This window comes from Ceratotherium simum, chromosome 23 (genome assembly GCF_057802395.1).
Source record: "Ceratotherium simum simum isolate JZ-2026a chromosome 23, ASM5780239v1, whole genome shotgun sequence".
NCBI classification, from domain to species: Eukaryota; Metazoa; Chordata; class Mammalia; order Perissodactyla; family Rhinocerotidae; genus Ceratotherium; species Ceratotherium simum.
In genome coordinates, this window is record NC_141922.1 from 27,672,120 (window position 1) to 27,690,212 (window position 18,093).

Consider the following 18,093-nt stretch of genomic DNA (forward strand, 5'->3'; position numbering starts at 1 on the left):
AAAAGATTTCTGTATAGAAAAGAGACTTTTTCATTAGGAGTTAAGTCATTCCCTATTTAGATTAGGAAATAGGGAGGCAAGAATTTCTTCAGGTTATCAGCCATTCAGTGGTTATCAGTACTTACTTTCATGATAGAACAAGATGTAAATGGTCATTTTATAATTATTTCACAAAGCTATTAAAACTCTCAAAAACCTTTCATTTAAATTTAATTGTAAGTTTAATTGTGGGTCACAGATCTGTGTAAATTATGCTACAAAATCCGGCAGATTGGTAAAGATCTGATCTGTGGTTCAATATCTTGTCTTTTTCTATGGAGGCAAAATGCCCTCAGATGAAAATGAGAATTAAGAGGATACCTTCAAGCCTTATTCAATATATTGTCCACTATATAGAATGTGGGAATTCCTGTGGCTCCCCAAATCAAGTAAAAAAATATAATCTTCCAGGTTAATGTGGGTCTGAGGCTTTTATAGTGATGAGATTGTTTTCACAGCCCCTTCGGGTTTTATAACAGACAAGTTGATACATAACAGATGAAATTTCTTTTTAAAATCACAGACTGGACCGGCCCCGTGGCTTAGTGGTTAAGTGCGCGAGCTCTGCTGCTGGCGGCCCGGATTCAGATCCCGGGCTCGCACTGACGCACCGCTTCTCCGGCCATGCTGAGGCTGTGTCCCACATACAGCAGCTAGAAGGATGTGCAGCTATGACATACAACTATCCACTAGGGCTTTGGGGGAAAAATAAATAAATAAATAAAATTTAAAATCACAGACTTTTACAGAAATGGCACAAGTAACCACAGAGGCTTGAACCTGGGAGGTGATGAGCAGTCACACTCTTAGAACATCTTTTCCAGGAACTTATGTAGGATGCAGTCCTTCTGTTTTTTGTTGTTGTTGTTTGTTTTTCGTTTGTTTTGTTTTTTGTTTTTCCCTGCTGTTACCAGATTTGGAATTCCTCTCCTTACCTGAATTACCCTCATTTGCATTTTTGTTTGGTGTGAATATTTTCAAAGGCCACTTTTGAGAACCTTGGGAATAGTCCAAGTGAAGGCTGCAGAGTGCCTGGGTCTATATCCTGGTCATTTGATACTGGGTTAATTCACCTGTTCAAATTTCATTTTTTTCATCTGCAAAATGGTTACAACAGTAGCACCTAATTCATTGTTATAAATTAGTTACGAGGATTAAAAGAGATTAGCCATGCCAATCAAACACCCAGTACAATTCCTGGAATATAGGAAGGATTCAGAATTTAGAGGTTATTGGAACTCTTATTATATTGAGTATAATCTGCTGTCTATCCAGCCCATCAATGTAGTTTATAAAACCAATCTCAGTAGGGAATGAATTCCATTTTATAAAACACTAACATTTATGATGGTCTACTAGGTTCTTTTATATATTGTTGTGTCATTTAATCCTTACTATAATCCTGTTATTATTATTTACCTCACTTTTCATCAGAAGAACCTTAGCCTTAGAGATGTTAAATAACTTGCCCAAGATCGTCAAGGTTGTAAGGGGCAGAACCATGATTTGTATGCAATCTTTCTCATCCCCAAACTCAACTTTTTCCTATTAGATGGTTTTATCTCAAAAAGGTCTAGAGAAAGGTGAATCTTGAAGGACTCTAAGTGATGCAGAGTTAATTAATATTTTCTCTCCAAGTACCAAATGCATACCAGGCTGTTACACAGGCTGAGAAGAAATTGCTTGAGTGTACATTTTTAAAGTTTAGTCCACGTTTATAATAAATTTTAATAAATGGATTTATGAAAATCCAACTGCAAAAAAAGTAACTTCAAGTTAGTTTTGTTTTATTAAAGTATTTTGAATTTATTTGTGCCTAAATCTTTAATGGGAAGGATGAAATAAAATCACTGTATGGACAAATTTCAAAAGCAAAGTTATTGCCAAGGGAATTTTTCCCCCATTTTCAAATTAGCTGTGCTTTGCTTTTAAGCTTATTGAAATTTAAGTTAAGTCTATTGCCCTTAATAAATGCCACTCTAGGTATACATTTAAGTTACAAGATGGGGAGAAATATTCCTTCAAAGAGAATGACTTTAAAAATTTTCCTTCTCCAATTTTCTTTAAACTTTTCTTCACTACTTTGCCTATGCTTTAAAACAAATGTGTTCCTTTTTGTATTTCTGGTTCGACGTATGCATATGTATATATTTCTTATTTTGTTATCTTTTCAAAGTTCACAGTCTTTAGTCACATAATATACACATTATGTGTAACTATTCATATGAACAGACCCAATTTTAGCAATGCTAGTTTATTGGACAGTTTGTATTTCTTCTTTGATTCTTTGTACTTTTCACTTCATGTATCTCTAATGCCAATTCTCTGTTCCATACTTGTTTAAAAACCGTTGTTTAGTTCTCAGCATTGCCAACCTCATAGAAAGCTTACATTACAGACAGTGGCCAAGTTATAAGTAAGCTGGATTCCAAACATTTGCTTCTGTTTCCATTATTTGGAATCTAGATGGTGTTCCTCTGGCACAAGGTTGCAAATGATGGATACATTCCCCGAACAAACCATAGATGAGGTTTTAAATTTTATGTCAAGTGTAAAACTAATACTAACATTTACTAAAATGACTTATGTATACATAGGTTATAACTCTTTTGGCAGTAAGACAACTGATAATGAAAGCTAATTTTTGGAAACTTACTTTTTGTTTATGTATGTTTAATTTTGATTTTATGTTTAGTGTATAAATTGGTTGGTGTCTTTCGGTCTCTTGGTAGAATTTGGTGAAAATTACCTTAATTCTGGATGTTAGATGACTAATAAATAATATTTTCTTTTAAGTAATTTCCTGAGTAACCTCTGCATTAATGTTTTAAGGTGATATTTTAACAAAATATTAAAATATAATAATATCACAATATGGTCTTCACAGTCTATCAAAGATCATATCATGTAGTGTCTCTTTCCAAAAATCCACCGATGCTGTGAACATAGGTTTAGCATAACTATTTTATCAGTGAAGATACAATGTCTGTAAAAAAATGAAGGTTGCTCTCAAACTTAGGGAAAAAGCCATGACTATTACAGTGTTCTGAGTCCCAGACTTGTGCTCGGTTCACAGTAGCACACTGCTGTCTGACTGGAGACTTCAATAAAGTTGTGCGGGGGCCAGCCGGATGGTGTAGCAGTTAAGTTCATGCGTTCTGCTTTGGCGGCTCAGGGTTCACAGGTTCAGATCCTGGGCGCGGACCTACTCACTGCTCATCAAGCTGTGCTGAGGTGGCGTCCCACATAGAAGAACTAGAAGGACCTACAACTAGGATATACAACTATGTACTGGGGCTTTGGGGGAGAAAAAAGAAAAAGAGGAAGATTGGCAACAGATGCTAGCTCAGGGCCAATCTTCCACAAAAAAAATAAATAAATAAAGAGTAAAATTGGGAGGAAATCTGACCTTAATTATGGTTGATACATGGCTTAAGAGAACTCCTTATGCTGTCCTCTATTTTAATCAGAGGAAACTTCTTTGAAGATGTCCCATTTATTGGGGGTTTTTCAAGCACAGGGAAATTTATAGAGGCAGGAGAAGAATCTTGATAAATTGAAAGCATAACACCCACTCAGAAGCAGGATTCTTCTCCCCAAGTAATGGCCTCCATTGCAGGCACATAGTTCATTGTTACATTTTTGGGAAGTTGTTCAGATCTCTTTCCTGCCAAGTTTCCTCAGACGTAAAATGTGAATAATCACATCCACGATGCAAGATAGCTTATAGCTCTAAGCAATAAAAGACATGTAAATCATCTAAAGCACTGCTCAACATATGACAGTTGCTCAACAAATCTGAGTCCCTTTTCCTTGTGCCTGCAACTCTCTCTACTGCCGAACATCCGATTTTCCTAAGAGCCGCAATGACTGATAGCTGTGAGAAGTGATTTTAACCGCCCAGCAGGAGAGGAAAAAGACGAAGCAAAAGAAGAGATGAGAAAGTTGTAGTGTGCTCTCAGCAGCTAAGTACTTCACACATACGATCTCATTTACTATTTAGTGATCAAGACCAAAGTTTTACCTTTAAAAAAATACATATCTATAATTATGTTTTACATTTTGGAAAAGAAAAATATAATTAACAAGTAAAATGATATTTCAGTGAAGATATTTTATATTTAAGTTGTTGTCCTGGAGAGCCATGTTTCTAAGAAGGAAATGGATATCTGGTCACCTTTTTAAGTGGCAACCAAATGCCAAAAAACAAACAAACAAAAAAGCATAAGAAAGTTGATTACTTTGAAAATAAGAAACACTGTCCTGTTTTTGGTCAAGAAATAAGTACTTGATTTCTTTTTCTAAAGTTCAAAATTACAAAAAACACTGGCATTTCCATTGTGATGTTTCTAAATCAAGAAAAAATTTGTGCATCTTCCCTCAGCATCCAAATATTCCAGGAACCAAGCCAGGTCATGTTACAAATAAACAAAGAGCTAACGAAAGAGCATGTTGTTTTGGAAAGTAGATTAGCAAGTTAAATATTAGTAATGATTTGTCTTTAGGCAGGAGTCCACACATTTTAAGAAGCCCACGCATTTTGAAGTCACTTTAAAGACATTAATTCATTCATCTTCGTAATCCCCCATTTAACATATCCACTTCTATTTCTAATTTTATGTCATGGATTTTTTTATTCAATCTTGGACAAGTAACAACATCTTGCCTTAATCACAAATCAAATGAGAAAAATGATAACTCTACATTACATATCCACATATTTTTCTCACCTTTCTGACTTTTTAGGTAATATATGATGATAGTTTATTGTTTAGTTTAAAAATGAATTGTAATATCAGAAACAGGGCTCAGCAAATGTGAGAATTCTCTGTACTGTCATTGTAACTTCTCTATAAAGGTACAACTATTCTAAAATGAAAAGTTTATTAAAAATTCCCAAAATTGAAAGAATAAAATGCATTTTAAGAGGCAATTCATCTTTAAACAAATTCTGTTTGTTTCATTTCAACCTCCTAGCTCTCTATACTAAAATTATATACATCAGACACGCACATATGTATATCAGATATGACTGATTTATCAAGTTAGTCATCATTGTAGATATATAGCCCTGTAGAAAGTAAATTAGAATTAAGAGACTTGAATTTCTCTTAGATGTTACCATTAATTAGCTGGCTGACTTTAAGCAAATGTCTTAATTTTATGTGCTTCTCTTTTCTGGAAATGATGATGCCAATATGAGTTCTACTCAACCCAAATATTTCTTGTAAAGATAAGAGAAAAAATTAGATAGAAAAGTGCTCTGATAAGTTATATACACAAATGTATATTTATATTTTTCTTATATAATTATGTCTGAGTGCATTGATTTCATGATTTGACAATATAAAAAATCTATAATATTAACTTATACTTGTTCAGTGCTTTATAGTTTTTTTAAGAGTCTCATGCTTGCAACCTTATGAAGTAAGCAGAGGAGGTATTATTGCTATTTAACAGCCAAGAAAATGCTACTCAGAAAGCTTACAAGTAATGAGTGGAAGACTATGCCCCAAACCAACTCTTAAAACTGTTAGACCAATGTTGTGATATTCCAGGTGGCGTTTTTTTTTTTATTACCTTATTTATTGATGCACTATTTTGGACTACTACCAATTTTTTATGCAATAGACCAGGGGTGAGCAAACTTTTTCTTTAAATGCCAGATAATAAATATTTTGGGCTCTGTGGGCCACACAGTTTTGATCACACTACTAAACTCTGCCATTGTATTGTGAAAGCAGCAATAGACAATACATAAGTGAATAGATGCATCTGTATTCCAATAAAACTTTATTTACAAAAGCAGACAGCAGGCTGGATGTGGCCCTGGGGCCATAGTCTGCTGACCTCTGCAACAGACATACCAGGCTCAGTCAACTTAAATATCCCCTCTGCATTTTGGAATTTACTAGTCATTCATCCTTTAAAGAAAGAAGAAAGAATCCTTTTCCCATTCTCTATTTTTTCATCCTGGGCTCTGTTTATAAAAGTAGTACATAGTTTAATTATTTCTAAGAGAAAAGATTTCTCATGTTTTTACAAAAAGAGTGTTAAGATTGTGTGTGTGTATGTGTGTGTGTGAAGACTTATGTAGTTTATGGGTAACATAATTCTCAACCATCTCCAAATTCTTCCATATACCCAGATCTCTTCTGAGTACCAAGTCTGTGTTCCCAGCTGTACACTGGACATCTCCATATGGGCATCCTCCCACAGGCACATTGACTTCACATGCCAAAACAGAACTCATTGTCTCCTCAGCCAAATTAGCTCTTCCTTCTGCACTCTTTATTTTAGTTATGACATCATTTTCATCCAATCATCCGGGATAGAAATTGTGTCATCTTTCACACCCCCTTTCTCTCTGTCTCTAATATATTGGAGTAATCACTGAGACCTACCACCTAAAGCTATTGCTCAAATTTATCACCATTTCCATTCTCACTACCATTATCCTAGTCTAGCTGTCATTGTTCCTCATAAAGATTAACATAATAGTACAGTAATAGTAGTGTGTGCTAGGCATTGTGCTAAACCATATATATATATTCTTTTATTCACATATTCCTTTTGAAAACCATTTGAGAAAATATATTATTATTATCCTATTTAGAAAGTAGCTAGATTAATTATATAACTTGATGAAGAGCTTGAAACCAGCTCTTTCTAACTACAATGCTCATGTTTTAGCAATTACATGTGTAATTTCATTGTATTACCTCCTTCTTTCCAACTGGACTTCTTATTTCCAAATTTCCATCATCTAATTTATCTTCAATAGTGTTGCTAGTTATATTTGTTTTAATTGATGTATAACAAATTACCCACAAACCTAGCAGCTTAAAATAGCGCATTTACTTTCTCATGATTTCAGTGGGGTGTCTAGGCATGACATAACCGGGTCCTCTTCTTATAGTCTTACAAGGCTGCAATCAAGGTGTTGACCAGGGCTGAGTTCTTACCTGAGGTTCAGGATCCTCTTCCAAATTTACATGGTTATTGGAAGTAATCAGTTCCTGGTAGTTGTAGGACTGAGAGCTTCAGTTCTTTGCTCAGCTCCTAAAGGTCATCCACAGTTCCTTGCCATGTGGACGTCCTCAACACAGCTGTTAACTTCATCAAGCGAGCAAAGAGAGTCCCTCTAGTGAGTCACTGGCAAGATGTAGTTTTATATAATGTAATAGAATCACAGGAGTAATGAGAAGCAAGTCATAGTTCCCATTCACACTCAAGGGGAGGGGATTGCACTAAGGCATGAATGCTATGAGGTGGGTATCATGGGAGGTTCACCTTAAAATCTCTCTACTACATCACTTATCCTTAGAAAGACCAGATCATCTGTCTGTTCCCTGCTTAAATCACTAAGTGATTTCTCATTGCCTATTGGATAAAGTTGAAATTCCTTAAGTCCTTTCTTAGGTTGGCCTTATTGTGTTCCATACTCATTCCCCTATATGCCACCTGGAATACAGCCACAAGATGCTACATGCCATTCCCAAACATGCCAAGCACTTTCTGCACTTTAAGATGTTAAGGATGTGTTCAAGTCTAATGCATGCAAATGATCAAACTCTCACTTGTGTTGGCACAAGCTAACAAATAACTTCTTCATCTTAAGAAAGTGCATACAAAGGTACAGTGAGAAAGCACTGAAGGGATTGTTCAGTAGCTGGAGAAGCCTTTGCATTTTAATCTGTTAAACTTTCATTCCTATCACCCTACCCTAGTTCAGAACACTGTTATCTATCATTTTCTACCTGTATTATTGTAACAGCCTAAACAGCACAATAGTCTCCATTCTTGTCCAGTTACCTCAAACCAAATAGTAGTCAGAATGAACTTCTTATAATACCAATTTGATGATTTTACTCTCTTGCTTAAAATTCTTCCATTGTTCTCCGTTGTCCTCAAGATAAATTCTGTATGTTACCCTCTTGACTCCAACCCCACCCCATAATTTGGCCAAACCAATTCATTCTTCAAACTCACCTTACTTACCCCTCCTAGTATGAAGCCCTTTTTAACCTTTAAAGAGTGCGTTAGAAGTCCTTCCTACAGGTTGCATGAAGTTTTCTGTATTTCCCCTTTCTAGGACTCATAATGCTGTATTGAATTGCCTTTTTATCTACAACAGTGTTTAGCATATGGACAGCTTTCAGTAAATTGTCGAGCTGATAAAGAAATGAATATATAATATAGACAAAGCTTTATTTTCACATTTTCAACTTACTAACTTTAATTTATGTGAACAAAGCTGTACTCCAGAGGAAAACATAGTCAATTCAGCTTAATACCAATAAAGGACTGAATTGCCATTTTAGCCTGGGCCATCACACTTGTCTTTAATCTATAATGCATTTACTGTGTGGATATTAATACATAACCTCTCAAGTCTAATAAGTAAATCAACCAACCAACAAACAATGAAGGTACCTAAAAATACTACTAAGAGGAAGCTTATACTAGAAACAAAAAATATAAATTTATAGAAGTTGAATATGATGAGAAAATATTGCATCTTGTACCTATAATGTGGAATAAATTCTTCCTCAATATGTAGTCAAATTCAGAATTCAACAAGAATAGCTGACTCAAATTTTTTTTCAATGAAATCAAAAGGAAGAAAAAAAATGTGCCTGATAGAAACTGAGTATCCACAAGAGTGGGAAGAACCAATGCAATTTCCTATTTAATGGAATTGCATTGAGGACTGTGAATTTAAACTCTTCTCATTCACTTGGGATTTATAAACAAATGGATTTATAGAGAGCCTTTTATAATCTCACCAGTCCATCAGTAGATAAGCTTCTGAACTTACTCTTTTATACTGTAACTGGCAAGTTAATACATACTGTTTTATCTGATGGCTGAGCGCCCTTTGAAGGGGGAGGCTGTTTCTAGTTATCTTTGTACCTCCTGTGTGTCTACCATAAACTTTGACATATCATAGGTGCTCATGCTGAGCATAAGACATTCTGAGCATAAGAAAGTTAGTTCACCATGAGATTGATCATCATGAACCAAGTTAATCAGAGTAGACCTATCCATAATGCTGATCACTCACAGGAATACTTTCATTGAAATGATCTTCTGTGTTATTAGAGTCTCAACTTTCTTTGGACAAAAATTTTTGCTTTTTATGGTGATTTAAAATAGCAGACTCCAAAAAACACTTTATTCCCCTTGTATGTCCTCATGCTCTAACTATAAACCTTGTTGCAAGCCAAAATCTGCCTGCTAATTGGAACATTAGAAGATGAGTTAGATTTGGGATTACATAGAGGACACAGACTTCTTCAGGGGGTTGAGTTACAGAACAGGGGCAAGAAGTGGAGTATTTATTGGAATCTATGCTTCAGGGGCATGTTCTTGAAACAATTGCAATAGTGAGAGTCTCACACCAGAAAGAATAGCAAAAGTACCAGAGGAATTTGTTTTCTCTCCAACTTCTGAGTGACCTCTTCTTGGTTTTGAGAAGAATACACACCCAAGTTCAGAAATACCTAGAGAATATGCTTCCTTCATCTGTGTCTAATAAACTTAACCCAGACATATTGGGAAACATGCTGAGATAAAGGGAAATGATTAGAGCTCTAAGTAGTCTTTTAAAGAAAAATAAAAACTGTAATATTAACCTAGAAAGGATGAAATTCATCAACTTTGTCATTAGACAAACTAATTTTGGTGTTTAGCTTAATATATCTTTACTTAATTAGAAAGTGACTGGTCCCCAATACATTTTAGTGCCGGGAAAGGAGTATTTTACCTGAGGTAATAATAAAAGCTAATATTTGCTGTGTGTTTACTGTATGCCCAGCATGGTTTTATGAGATTTGAATAAGGACATTGAATCACAGGAAGGGTAAGTAATTTTCCGTAGGAGAATATGTTAACAGTATTTTTATTTGAAGCAGGTTAGATTGGGAGCAAATTTTTGATGTATGTAGAGATGAGCCATAAAGAATAAAAACATTAAATAAGCCACTGTGGTTCTGATATTCTGTACTAAACTGGTTCTTGCTTACAACAGCGACATCTGTGGCTCTCAAGAAATCCTATCATTTGGCAGTGTAGATAACTGGAGGAGATAATTAAATGTTATTGCTACTTTTAACTGAATTAGATTTTGATGCCATGTCTCAGGAGTGGGTAGGATTTAATTGAAGTTGCACTAGACTAACAGAACCTAAAAGCCTTTTGCAACAGGGAGGAAAGGTCATTGTCACGTTAGGCAAATAGATTTTAAAATTACTTCTAATTATATGTTTTCATCAAGCCCACGTGTCTATTTGCTTTGTGTTTGTGGGTGTGTAGATTTGTTTTTCCATTTCATCCTCGTAATATCAAAAATAATGGCAAAACATATGTGTGTCATTAGTACAGAGGTTGATTCCTAGTAAATGGTTTTATTGTGTGTCATCTGGTAATACACTTAGTTAATATATGTTCAATGTACCTAGGGCTTTGAAAACAGACGAAAGAACGTTGGAACAGACTAGAACTATCAATTAGTAACAGTGCATTGTACTAAGGAACCCATCAGCCTTAAGTTCAGTGGCACTAATGGGGTAGGTGTAGTCCAAGAGAGTAGAATTGTGATTATTCTGCCTAGTAATGGCATTCAACTCCTAATCAATGGTGTGTAATACATGAATTTCATTTTTTTCATCTTTATTTCTGGTCTTTAACTGTTTTCTCTTCAGCTCCAACTTACCAGTTTCAAATCCAGCTCCTTCACTGAAGGATAAAGCAGCTGAAGTCATCCTCCTTTGTTTATTATATCAAGACAGTTGCCATGGAAATAACATAATGTTATAAAATAAACATCGTAAGTTAAATCCAGAATCAAGAAGGGACATATGGGTCAGGTATGAGAGAGTGTGCTTATTGAAATAAACAATAGCCTTGGTAATCATAAAAAATGTCAAGGTAATTACTGAGAAAACACAGAAAAAAATGAACTTAGAGCCTTAGGAAGTTATTTGCAGAATTTAAATATTGCCCTTCAAGCTGATGTTTTAAAGAAAAGAATTTAGGGGATTGTTAACCTCCCACAAACTAAATTTCTGGCTATAAGCCATTTTTCTGCATCTCTGCATTGTACCCGAGTACTCTCTTATAGCTGTCTTGGAGTCCCAGTTCAAATATTGGTATGCTCAATGTGTATGTAACATTTTTCTCTTCAAGTATTTTAATCAGTCTATAAAGACTGTGTTTCAAAAGGGGATGAATAGTTTTTATTTCACGCATTTTACTCTACCTTTCCAAATTTGTACCAAATTCGTAGTTGAATTTGTACTAGTTGTAATATGCTTGGCTACAGAATTCTGCAGGCATAAAATATTAACCTTTTCCTATCGTGTAAAATTGGAATCTCAACAGAATCTGATCACTGTTTTCTGAAACAAATGCTGGGTTTTGTTTGTTATGGAAAACTTTTGATTTTTTTTTCAGATATTGTTTTGGTTTTGTGATAATGTAAGATAATTTCCCACTGGTTCAATCGTGGTATTTGAAACCACTTGTTATCATTTGCCTGTGTAAAAGACTGTAGGAGGGCTTCACCACCATATCATTGCCCCCTATCTGTAAAAGAAAACCCGGGTTATACTTTTTCTGCTTTGAAAATTTGTAGAAAAACTCCTCTGATTATAGTCTAGGCTGTATATGCCACCTTATCCCAAATTCTTTTATTCATCTAATACATATTCATTTGATGTTTGCTCCATGATCATGTAAAAGGCGTCCTGCCTTCTTTCTAAATGAAGGACAATAAAAACTGGTGAATTTTATAAAAGTACAAGCCCTCTGCTCCCCTCTCCCTACCCCTCCAACCCAACTACTTCCCCCAGGAAACAAGATCATTGCATTAGTCAGCCGTGAGCACTGATGACTCTGTGTATTACCCTCAGGTGTGTGTGGTTAAAACAAAAGGTTGAGATCCACTGATGAAGAGAATAATGTTGTAATGAGGTTTCGCACAGTCCTCTTTTTCTTGTGACCTTGGAAAAACATTAACATGCCATTACAGGTTTCTTTCTCAGGTACAATTTCAAGGATATCAACATTGACTCTATCATGTTCTATTTTCTTTCTTTTTTTCTGATCCTCTCCCCTGAAACACCCTCATTTGATTATATTTCATTTAGTGATCTCATAATGCCTTTCTCATAAAAGTAAAAACAAACAAATAAATGTACAAAGAAATACCTAAAGAGAATCAAGCAGGAATAAAGACGACATGCAAATTGCTGAGGTTTCATGAGCATCAAGGGATTTGTGAGTTGTTGATTAGTCAAAACCAAATACCCTAGATATGGAAATCATGTCTTTAAAGAATTTTCAGCCTCTTAGTAGTCTACCAAAAGCTATAATGGAGAGAAAAGAGAAATAACATTGTTGGGTGCTTATCATGTACATGGCAGTGTGGCTGGTACTATAAGGTTTTTCTCTCATTTACTTCTGACAATAATCTCGTTAAGTAGGTATTAATATTTCCACTAACCATATTGAGAAAACAATGGCCAGAGAGATGAAGTGGTTCACATTGTGTCACAGCTAGTAAAGTAAAGTATAGATTTGTCTATCTTCCAAATCTTGTAGTTCATATTCTTTACTTCACACTTTGTTTATTTGAATTTTTCCAGAGTTGTAATATTGACACAGAGTCAAGTAGCATGACTATTTTGAAAAGCATGTTGCCATTCTGGGAACGTTATTTGTTTTTTTTTTTCTTCAAGGGAAAAAAGAGAATGGTTTGGGGACTAGAAATAAAATTATGGAATTTGCCAAAGAATTTTTCCTTGAATTTGTTTATTTAATTTTCAGGATAAATATTTCTCTGGTATTTAATTCATTCCCAAATTTTGAAGGCCTTTAAGAAACTTTTTATTCAAGTTATATGCAGTGTCCATAGAAATGTTAATAAAAATAACAAGAATCAAATTTCAATGAATATTGTGAGATGATCTAGTTAGGGTTAGAATTATCCTTTTCTTTGTACATGGATGATCATGTAACATTGAAAAATTTTAAAAACTTTAATATCTATTGCTGATGATATTTCCCTTGCTGAGGACTATGTCCCCTCCACTTTTAAAAATAAGTGCTGTTCATATTAATGGATTGGCGTTCTCTCATTAAGCTCTCCAACATCTTAGCTTTGGGAAACTAAACTCAGCCCTTTGAAATTTAGTCTTCACTCATTCATTCATTCATTTATTCATTTCTTCATTAACTTACCAAACTTCGTTTGAGTGACAACAATGTTTGGCTTGCTGTGTTAGGTGATGGTGATATAACAAAGATGAATTAGATATTAGCAATTATTCTATTAGGACACATTGATGGGTTTAATATATTTATCTCTTCTACAACCCAACAAAAAATTAAATCAATCCAATTCAACAAATATTTAGTGAACACTGAGTTGGATGGTAAAGGTAAAAATATATAACGTACTCTCTCTCATCGAGGATCTCCCACTCTATTGTAAGGGGAAATTAATACCTAAGATTAATGATGACATAATGAGATGAGAGTAAGAAATAAAACTCATAACAGAGAGGAATAACATTTTTTTTTCTAGAAGGATAGGGAACAGTTTCTCAAAAATGACATTTTTGTCAAAACGAGCTGGATTTTGCCAAATAGAAAAGGTGGGGAAGGCTCCCTGGCAAAGGATATAAGATAAGTCAAACAGGTAAAATTAACGTGTCCACAAGTCTGTTTTGGTCTGAGTAGCTTTTCCACAGCTCTTTTTTGAGTCCCAGTTCAATTATAGTGAGTCAATGTGTAGCTAACACTTTCTTCTTTCTGCTTTTTAATCAATTCATGAAGGCCACATTTCCTACAATGATAGATAGTTCTTATTTCACACATTTTTCTGTGTTGTTTGGAAATTTGGGTATATGTTTTATTAGAATTGATATATTAATAAATAGCAACTCTGTAATATTCCATATGGTACAGACTCTGGACTTGGGGAAAAAACACCGTAGGTTCAAATCATGGCTTAAAACTTAGTGGTTGTGGAGCCAGCCCTGATGGCCTAGTTGTTAAAATTCGGCATGCTCTGCTTCGATGGCCGGGTTTGGTTCCTGGACAATGAACCACACCACTCGTCTGTCAGTAGCGATGCTGTGGTGGCAGCTCACATAGAAGAACCAGGACTTACAACTAGAATATACAACTACGTACTGGGTCTTGGGAGAGGAAAAAAAAATCACCTCTTTAAAAAAATAACTTAGTGATAGTGGCAAGTTGGACAAGATATTTAACCTCTCTGACCCCCATCTATATAATGGAGATACGATAAAAAATGTTTAAGTTTATTGAGTTCTTATTGGCCAGGCACTGTGCTAAGTGATTTACATGTATTAACCCGTTCAGTCTTCTCAGCAAGTATGATGTAGAAAAGTGTTATTATCATCCCCATTTTACAGATGAGACCAATAAGATACAGAGAAGTTACTTCACTTAAGTAGCTGTGTCCCCAAGATAACACAATGCTCGTTGCCTGAATATACAATCTAGTAATTCGGCACGAATGAGCTTAAATTCGTTTTTTTTTGCATACAGACGAAATTAGGAGGCGTACTCTGTCTTCAGGAAACCTGAAGATGAAAACACAGCATTCATCATTGCTTAGTGCAACAGGGCAAGGGCTGTACAAGATGAGAGGCAGACAGAGTTTGAATGATAGAGAATCTTGTATGCTATGTTAAGGAGTAATTGATACCCATTGAGATCTTTTAAGCAAAAGAATAATATGGTCCAATTTATATCTTATGAGATCTTTCAGATATTTACACGTATGGATGATGGATTTGGTTTTCCCTAGCTTTGTTTAGCTCTACTGAAATTAGGGAAATCCATTATGAAGGGGTTCTAATATCCTATATGTGTTAAGCTCATGAGGCAGAACAGTAAAATTGGAGAGGAGGGGCAGTTTTAAGAACCAAAGAATATTTGTGCTAGAGATCTTTTGAATGTTTGATTATAAACTTCTCCTTATTTTCTTCAAGTTACATGCAACAGCAGGTATTGCCTAGTAAAATCCCAATTCCTGGAATCAATTTAATGTAACATCTCCAATACTGAGGCAGATTGTTGGCTTCCCCATCAGAATTCACAGAACTCCTCTTTGATATGCTCTTCCACTGTTTTTGCATCATAGCCAGACCTCAGACCATTCCAAGAACCAGCCTCCTCTTGTGTATACCACAGAGAGAGAATAAGGAGAAATAGCCACTACTCCTGCGGCATGGTCTCCAGGCTCCTGACGGAGGAGGATTCCCACTGAATATACAATCTGGAAGTCATGGGAGAGGTCAAGGCTGAGAAAAAATTTCCAGGTTTTTAGCATGTAAATGCTATTGAAAGCCATGAGATTGGATGAGATAAGCGAGGGAGTAAGTATAGACTGAGAAGAATCCAAGCCCTGGGGCTCATCAATGTTTAGAAATCTGGGGAAAAAAACAAAAACAAAGCAAAGGAGACTGAGAAGGGGGAGCCTTTAATGTAGGAGAAAAACAAATAGAAACTGATGTCCTACAGGCTAAGTGAAGAGTTTCAAGGAGAAAGGACTAATTCCTGCCCCAAAATGCTGCTGAAAGGTTAAGTAAAATGAGGAGTGCGAATATCTATAGCCACGTGGAAGTCATTGGTGAACTTGACAAATGCAGTTTCAGTGAAGTGACAGGATGAAAGTTTGAGAAAATGGGAGAATTGCAGAGTGGATCTAGACAACTCTTTTGAGGAGTTTTGCTGAAAAGAAGATGTGTGTAATGAAGTGGTAGCTGGAGGGGAATGTTGGATCAAGAGAGTTTTTTCCCTCAACTTTTCATGATAAAATTTTTCAAATATGCTCCAAAGCTGAAAGAGTAGAATATCCATATAGGTACCATCGACGTCTAATAATTGTTGAAATTTTGCCATATTTGTTTTTCTGTTATCTTTTCTACAACATTCGAAAGTACATTGCAGACATCAGCTATATTTCACCCCAGAATATTTTAATATACGTTTCTAAAAATAAGTCCATTCATTCTCCTACATAATTATAATACTATTACCACAGCTGGAATCACTTAACATCCAGTCCATATTCAAATTTCCCCCCAAATGTCTTATATAGCTGTTTTTTGTTTTGTTTTGTTTTGTTTTGTTTTAAATTAGGATCCAAATAAAAGTTCAGGCTGATACTTCGCTGTTATGATTCTTTGGTCTATTATTTTTCCTGTAACATGACTTTTTGAAGAGACTGGGCCAGATGTCATGTAAAATATTCCATATTCTGGATTTTTCTGATTGTTTCCTTGTTGTGTCATTTAACTTTTTCAGTTACACCACTCTTTCACTTCTACTTTGCCCTCGCCCCCTTGCTGTTTGTCATGTAAACAGCAAGTTAGGTCTAAAGACTTGATTAGTTTCTGGTTAAACTTTTTTTTTTTTTTTTTTTACCTTGGTCCTTCAGGGGTGATGCTTGTACATCATTTTATATTTACTAGGTGTTATATAAAATCTAGAGGTCCCACTATTATGGATGCTGTTTGATCACATTATTGAAGGTTTTTTTTTTAATAAAATAGGAGAAAAATACATGTTTATATGCTAATGAAAATAATCCAGTGAGAAGAAATTGATGATGAGGAGAATTTTTAGCAAAATGGTAGAGTGTTGTCCTTGTGTAAGCAAGAGTAATGTACAAGCGGAGGGGCTGTACAATGTACAAACCTTAGGAACACAAGTGATCCCCAAGTGATGGATCAAGGGAGAAAAGCAGAGAATACGGGCACAGACACAAGTAGGTGGGATAATGTGGAGCTGTGCTAGTAGGAACTTATAAGAAGTTCTCTTTCAATTACTTTAGTTTTCTCTGTGAAGTAGGAGGCAAGATCATGAGCTGAGAGGAGAATGGAGGAGGACACATTGCATCTTTGAGAAGAGAAGTGAAGGTGTGAAATAGTCATAAAAGAGTGGGAGAGTGAATGGATTAGGAAATATTGGAAGCACCAAAAAAGAGGACAGAAGTTATGTTTTGAAAGAGTGACAATGAGCCGGGATCTTAAATCCAGTCAAGGAATGAAGGGGGTAGTATATGACTACAAGGGAAGCACAATCTGATGATATGTGATTTGAAGCCTAGAGTGAGGAAAGGAATAAACAATGATGAGCAATAAGCAATCCTACTCCACCTGCAGGCCCAGTAGGAAGTGGAGTATGGGAGGGAAAACAACCACGACTTGAAGAGTGCAGAGAAAGCAATGAAATGAATAACATCAGCTCTTGAGCACTTAATAACACACCAAGCGTTGATCTAAGATTTTACATATGTGTCTTCCTCACAGCAGTCCTGTGCAGGCACTATTATAATCCTCACTTTATAGACTCAGAAGCTGAGGCACAGGGAGGTTAAATAAAATGTCATGTAGTTGATAACTGAAGGAATCAGAAATCATAGCTCAGTCTGGTTCCAGGGCTTGTGAATCATTTTGATTCAGCTACCTTTTTACATAAAAATTATCCAAACCAAAATACAGATACAAATCATAGAATTATTGAAATGAACTGAGCCCCAGAACAACTGGTTGTAAGTGTTAACTTAACCATGAATATATCTTGTAATATATGCAAGCATAATTACAGAGCCAGCCCTGGTGGTCTAGTGGTTAAGATTCTCACACCCACCACCACGGCCTGGGTTCCTTCCCGGTCAGGGAACCACACCACCCATCTGTCGCTTGTCATACTATGAAGGCTGTGTGTCACTCTGATGCTGAAAGCTATGCCACCAGTATGTCAAATACCAGCAGGATCACCCATGGTAGATAGATTTCAGCAGAGCTTCCAGACTGACAGACTAGAAAGAAGGATCTAGCCACCCACCTGTGAAAAAATTGGCCATGAAAACACCAGGAATATAGCAAAGCATTGTCTGATATAGGGCTGGAAGGTTAGAGGATGGCACAGAAAGACTGCGCAGGGTTCCATTCTGCTGTACATAGGGGTGCTAGGAGTCAGAATGGACTTGAAGGCACAAGAGAAAAA

At 35.6% G+C, this 18,093-nt stretch overlaps 1 protein-coding gene across 4 annotated transcripts in view; it reads left to right on the forward strand.

Moving 5' to 3' along the window:
• Positions 1–18,093, forward strand: part of CSMD3 (CUB and Sushi multiple domains 3) — a 1,195,693-nt gene that overhangs the window by 809,910 nt on the left and 367,690 nt on the right. The window lies entirely within an intron of this gene.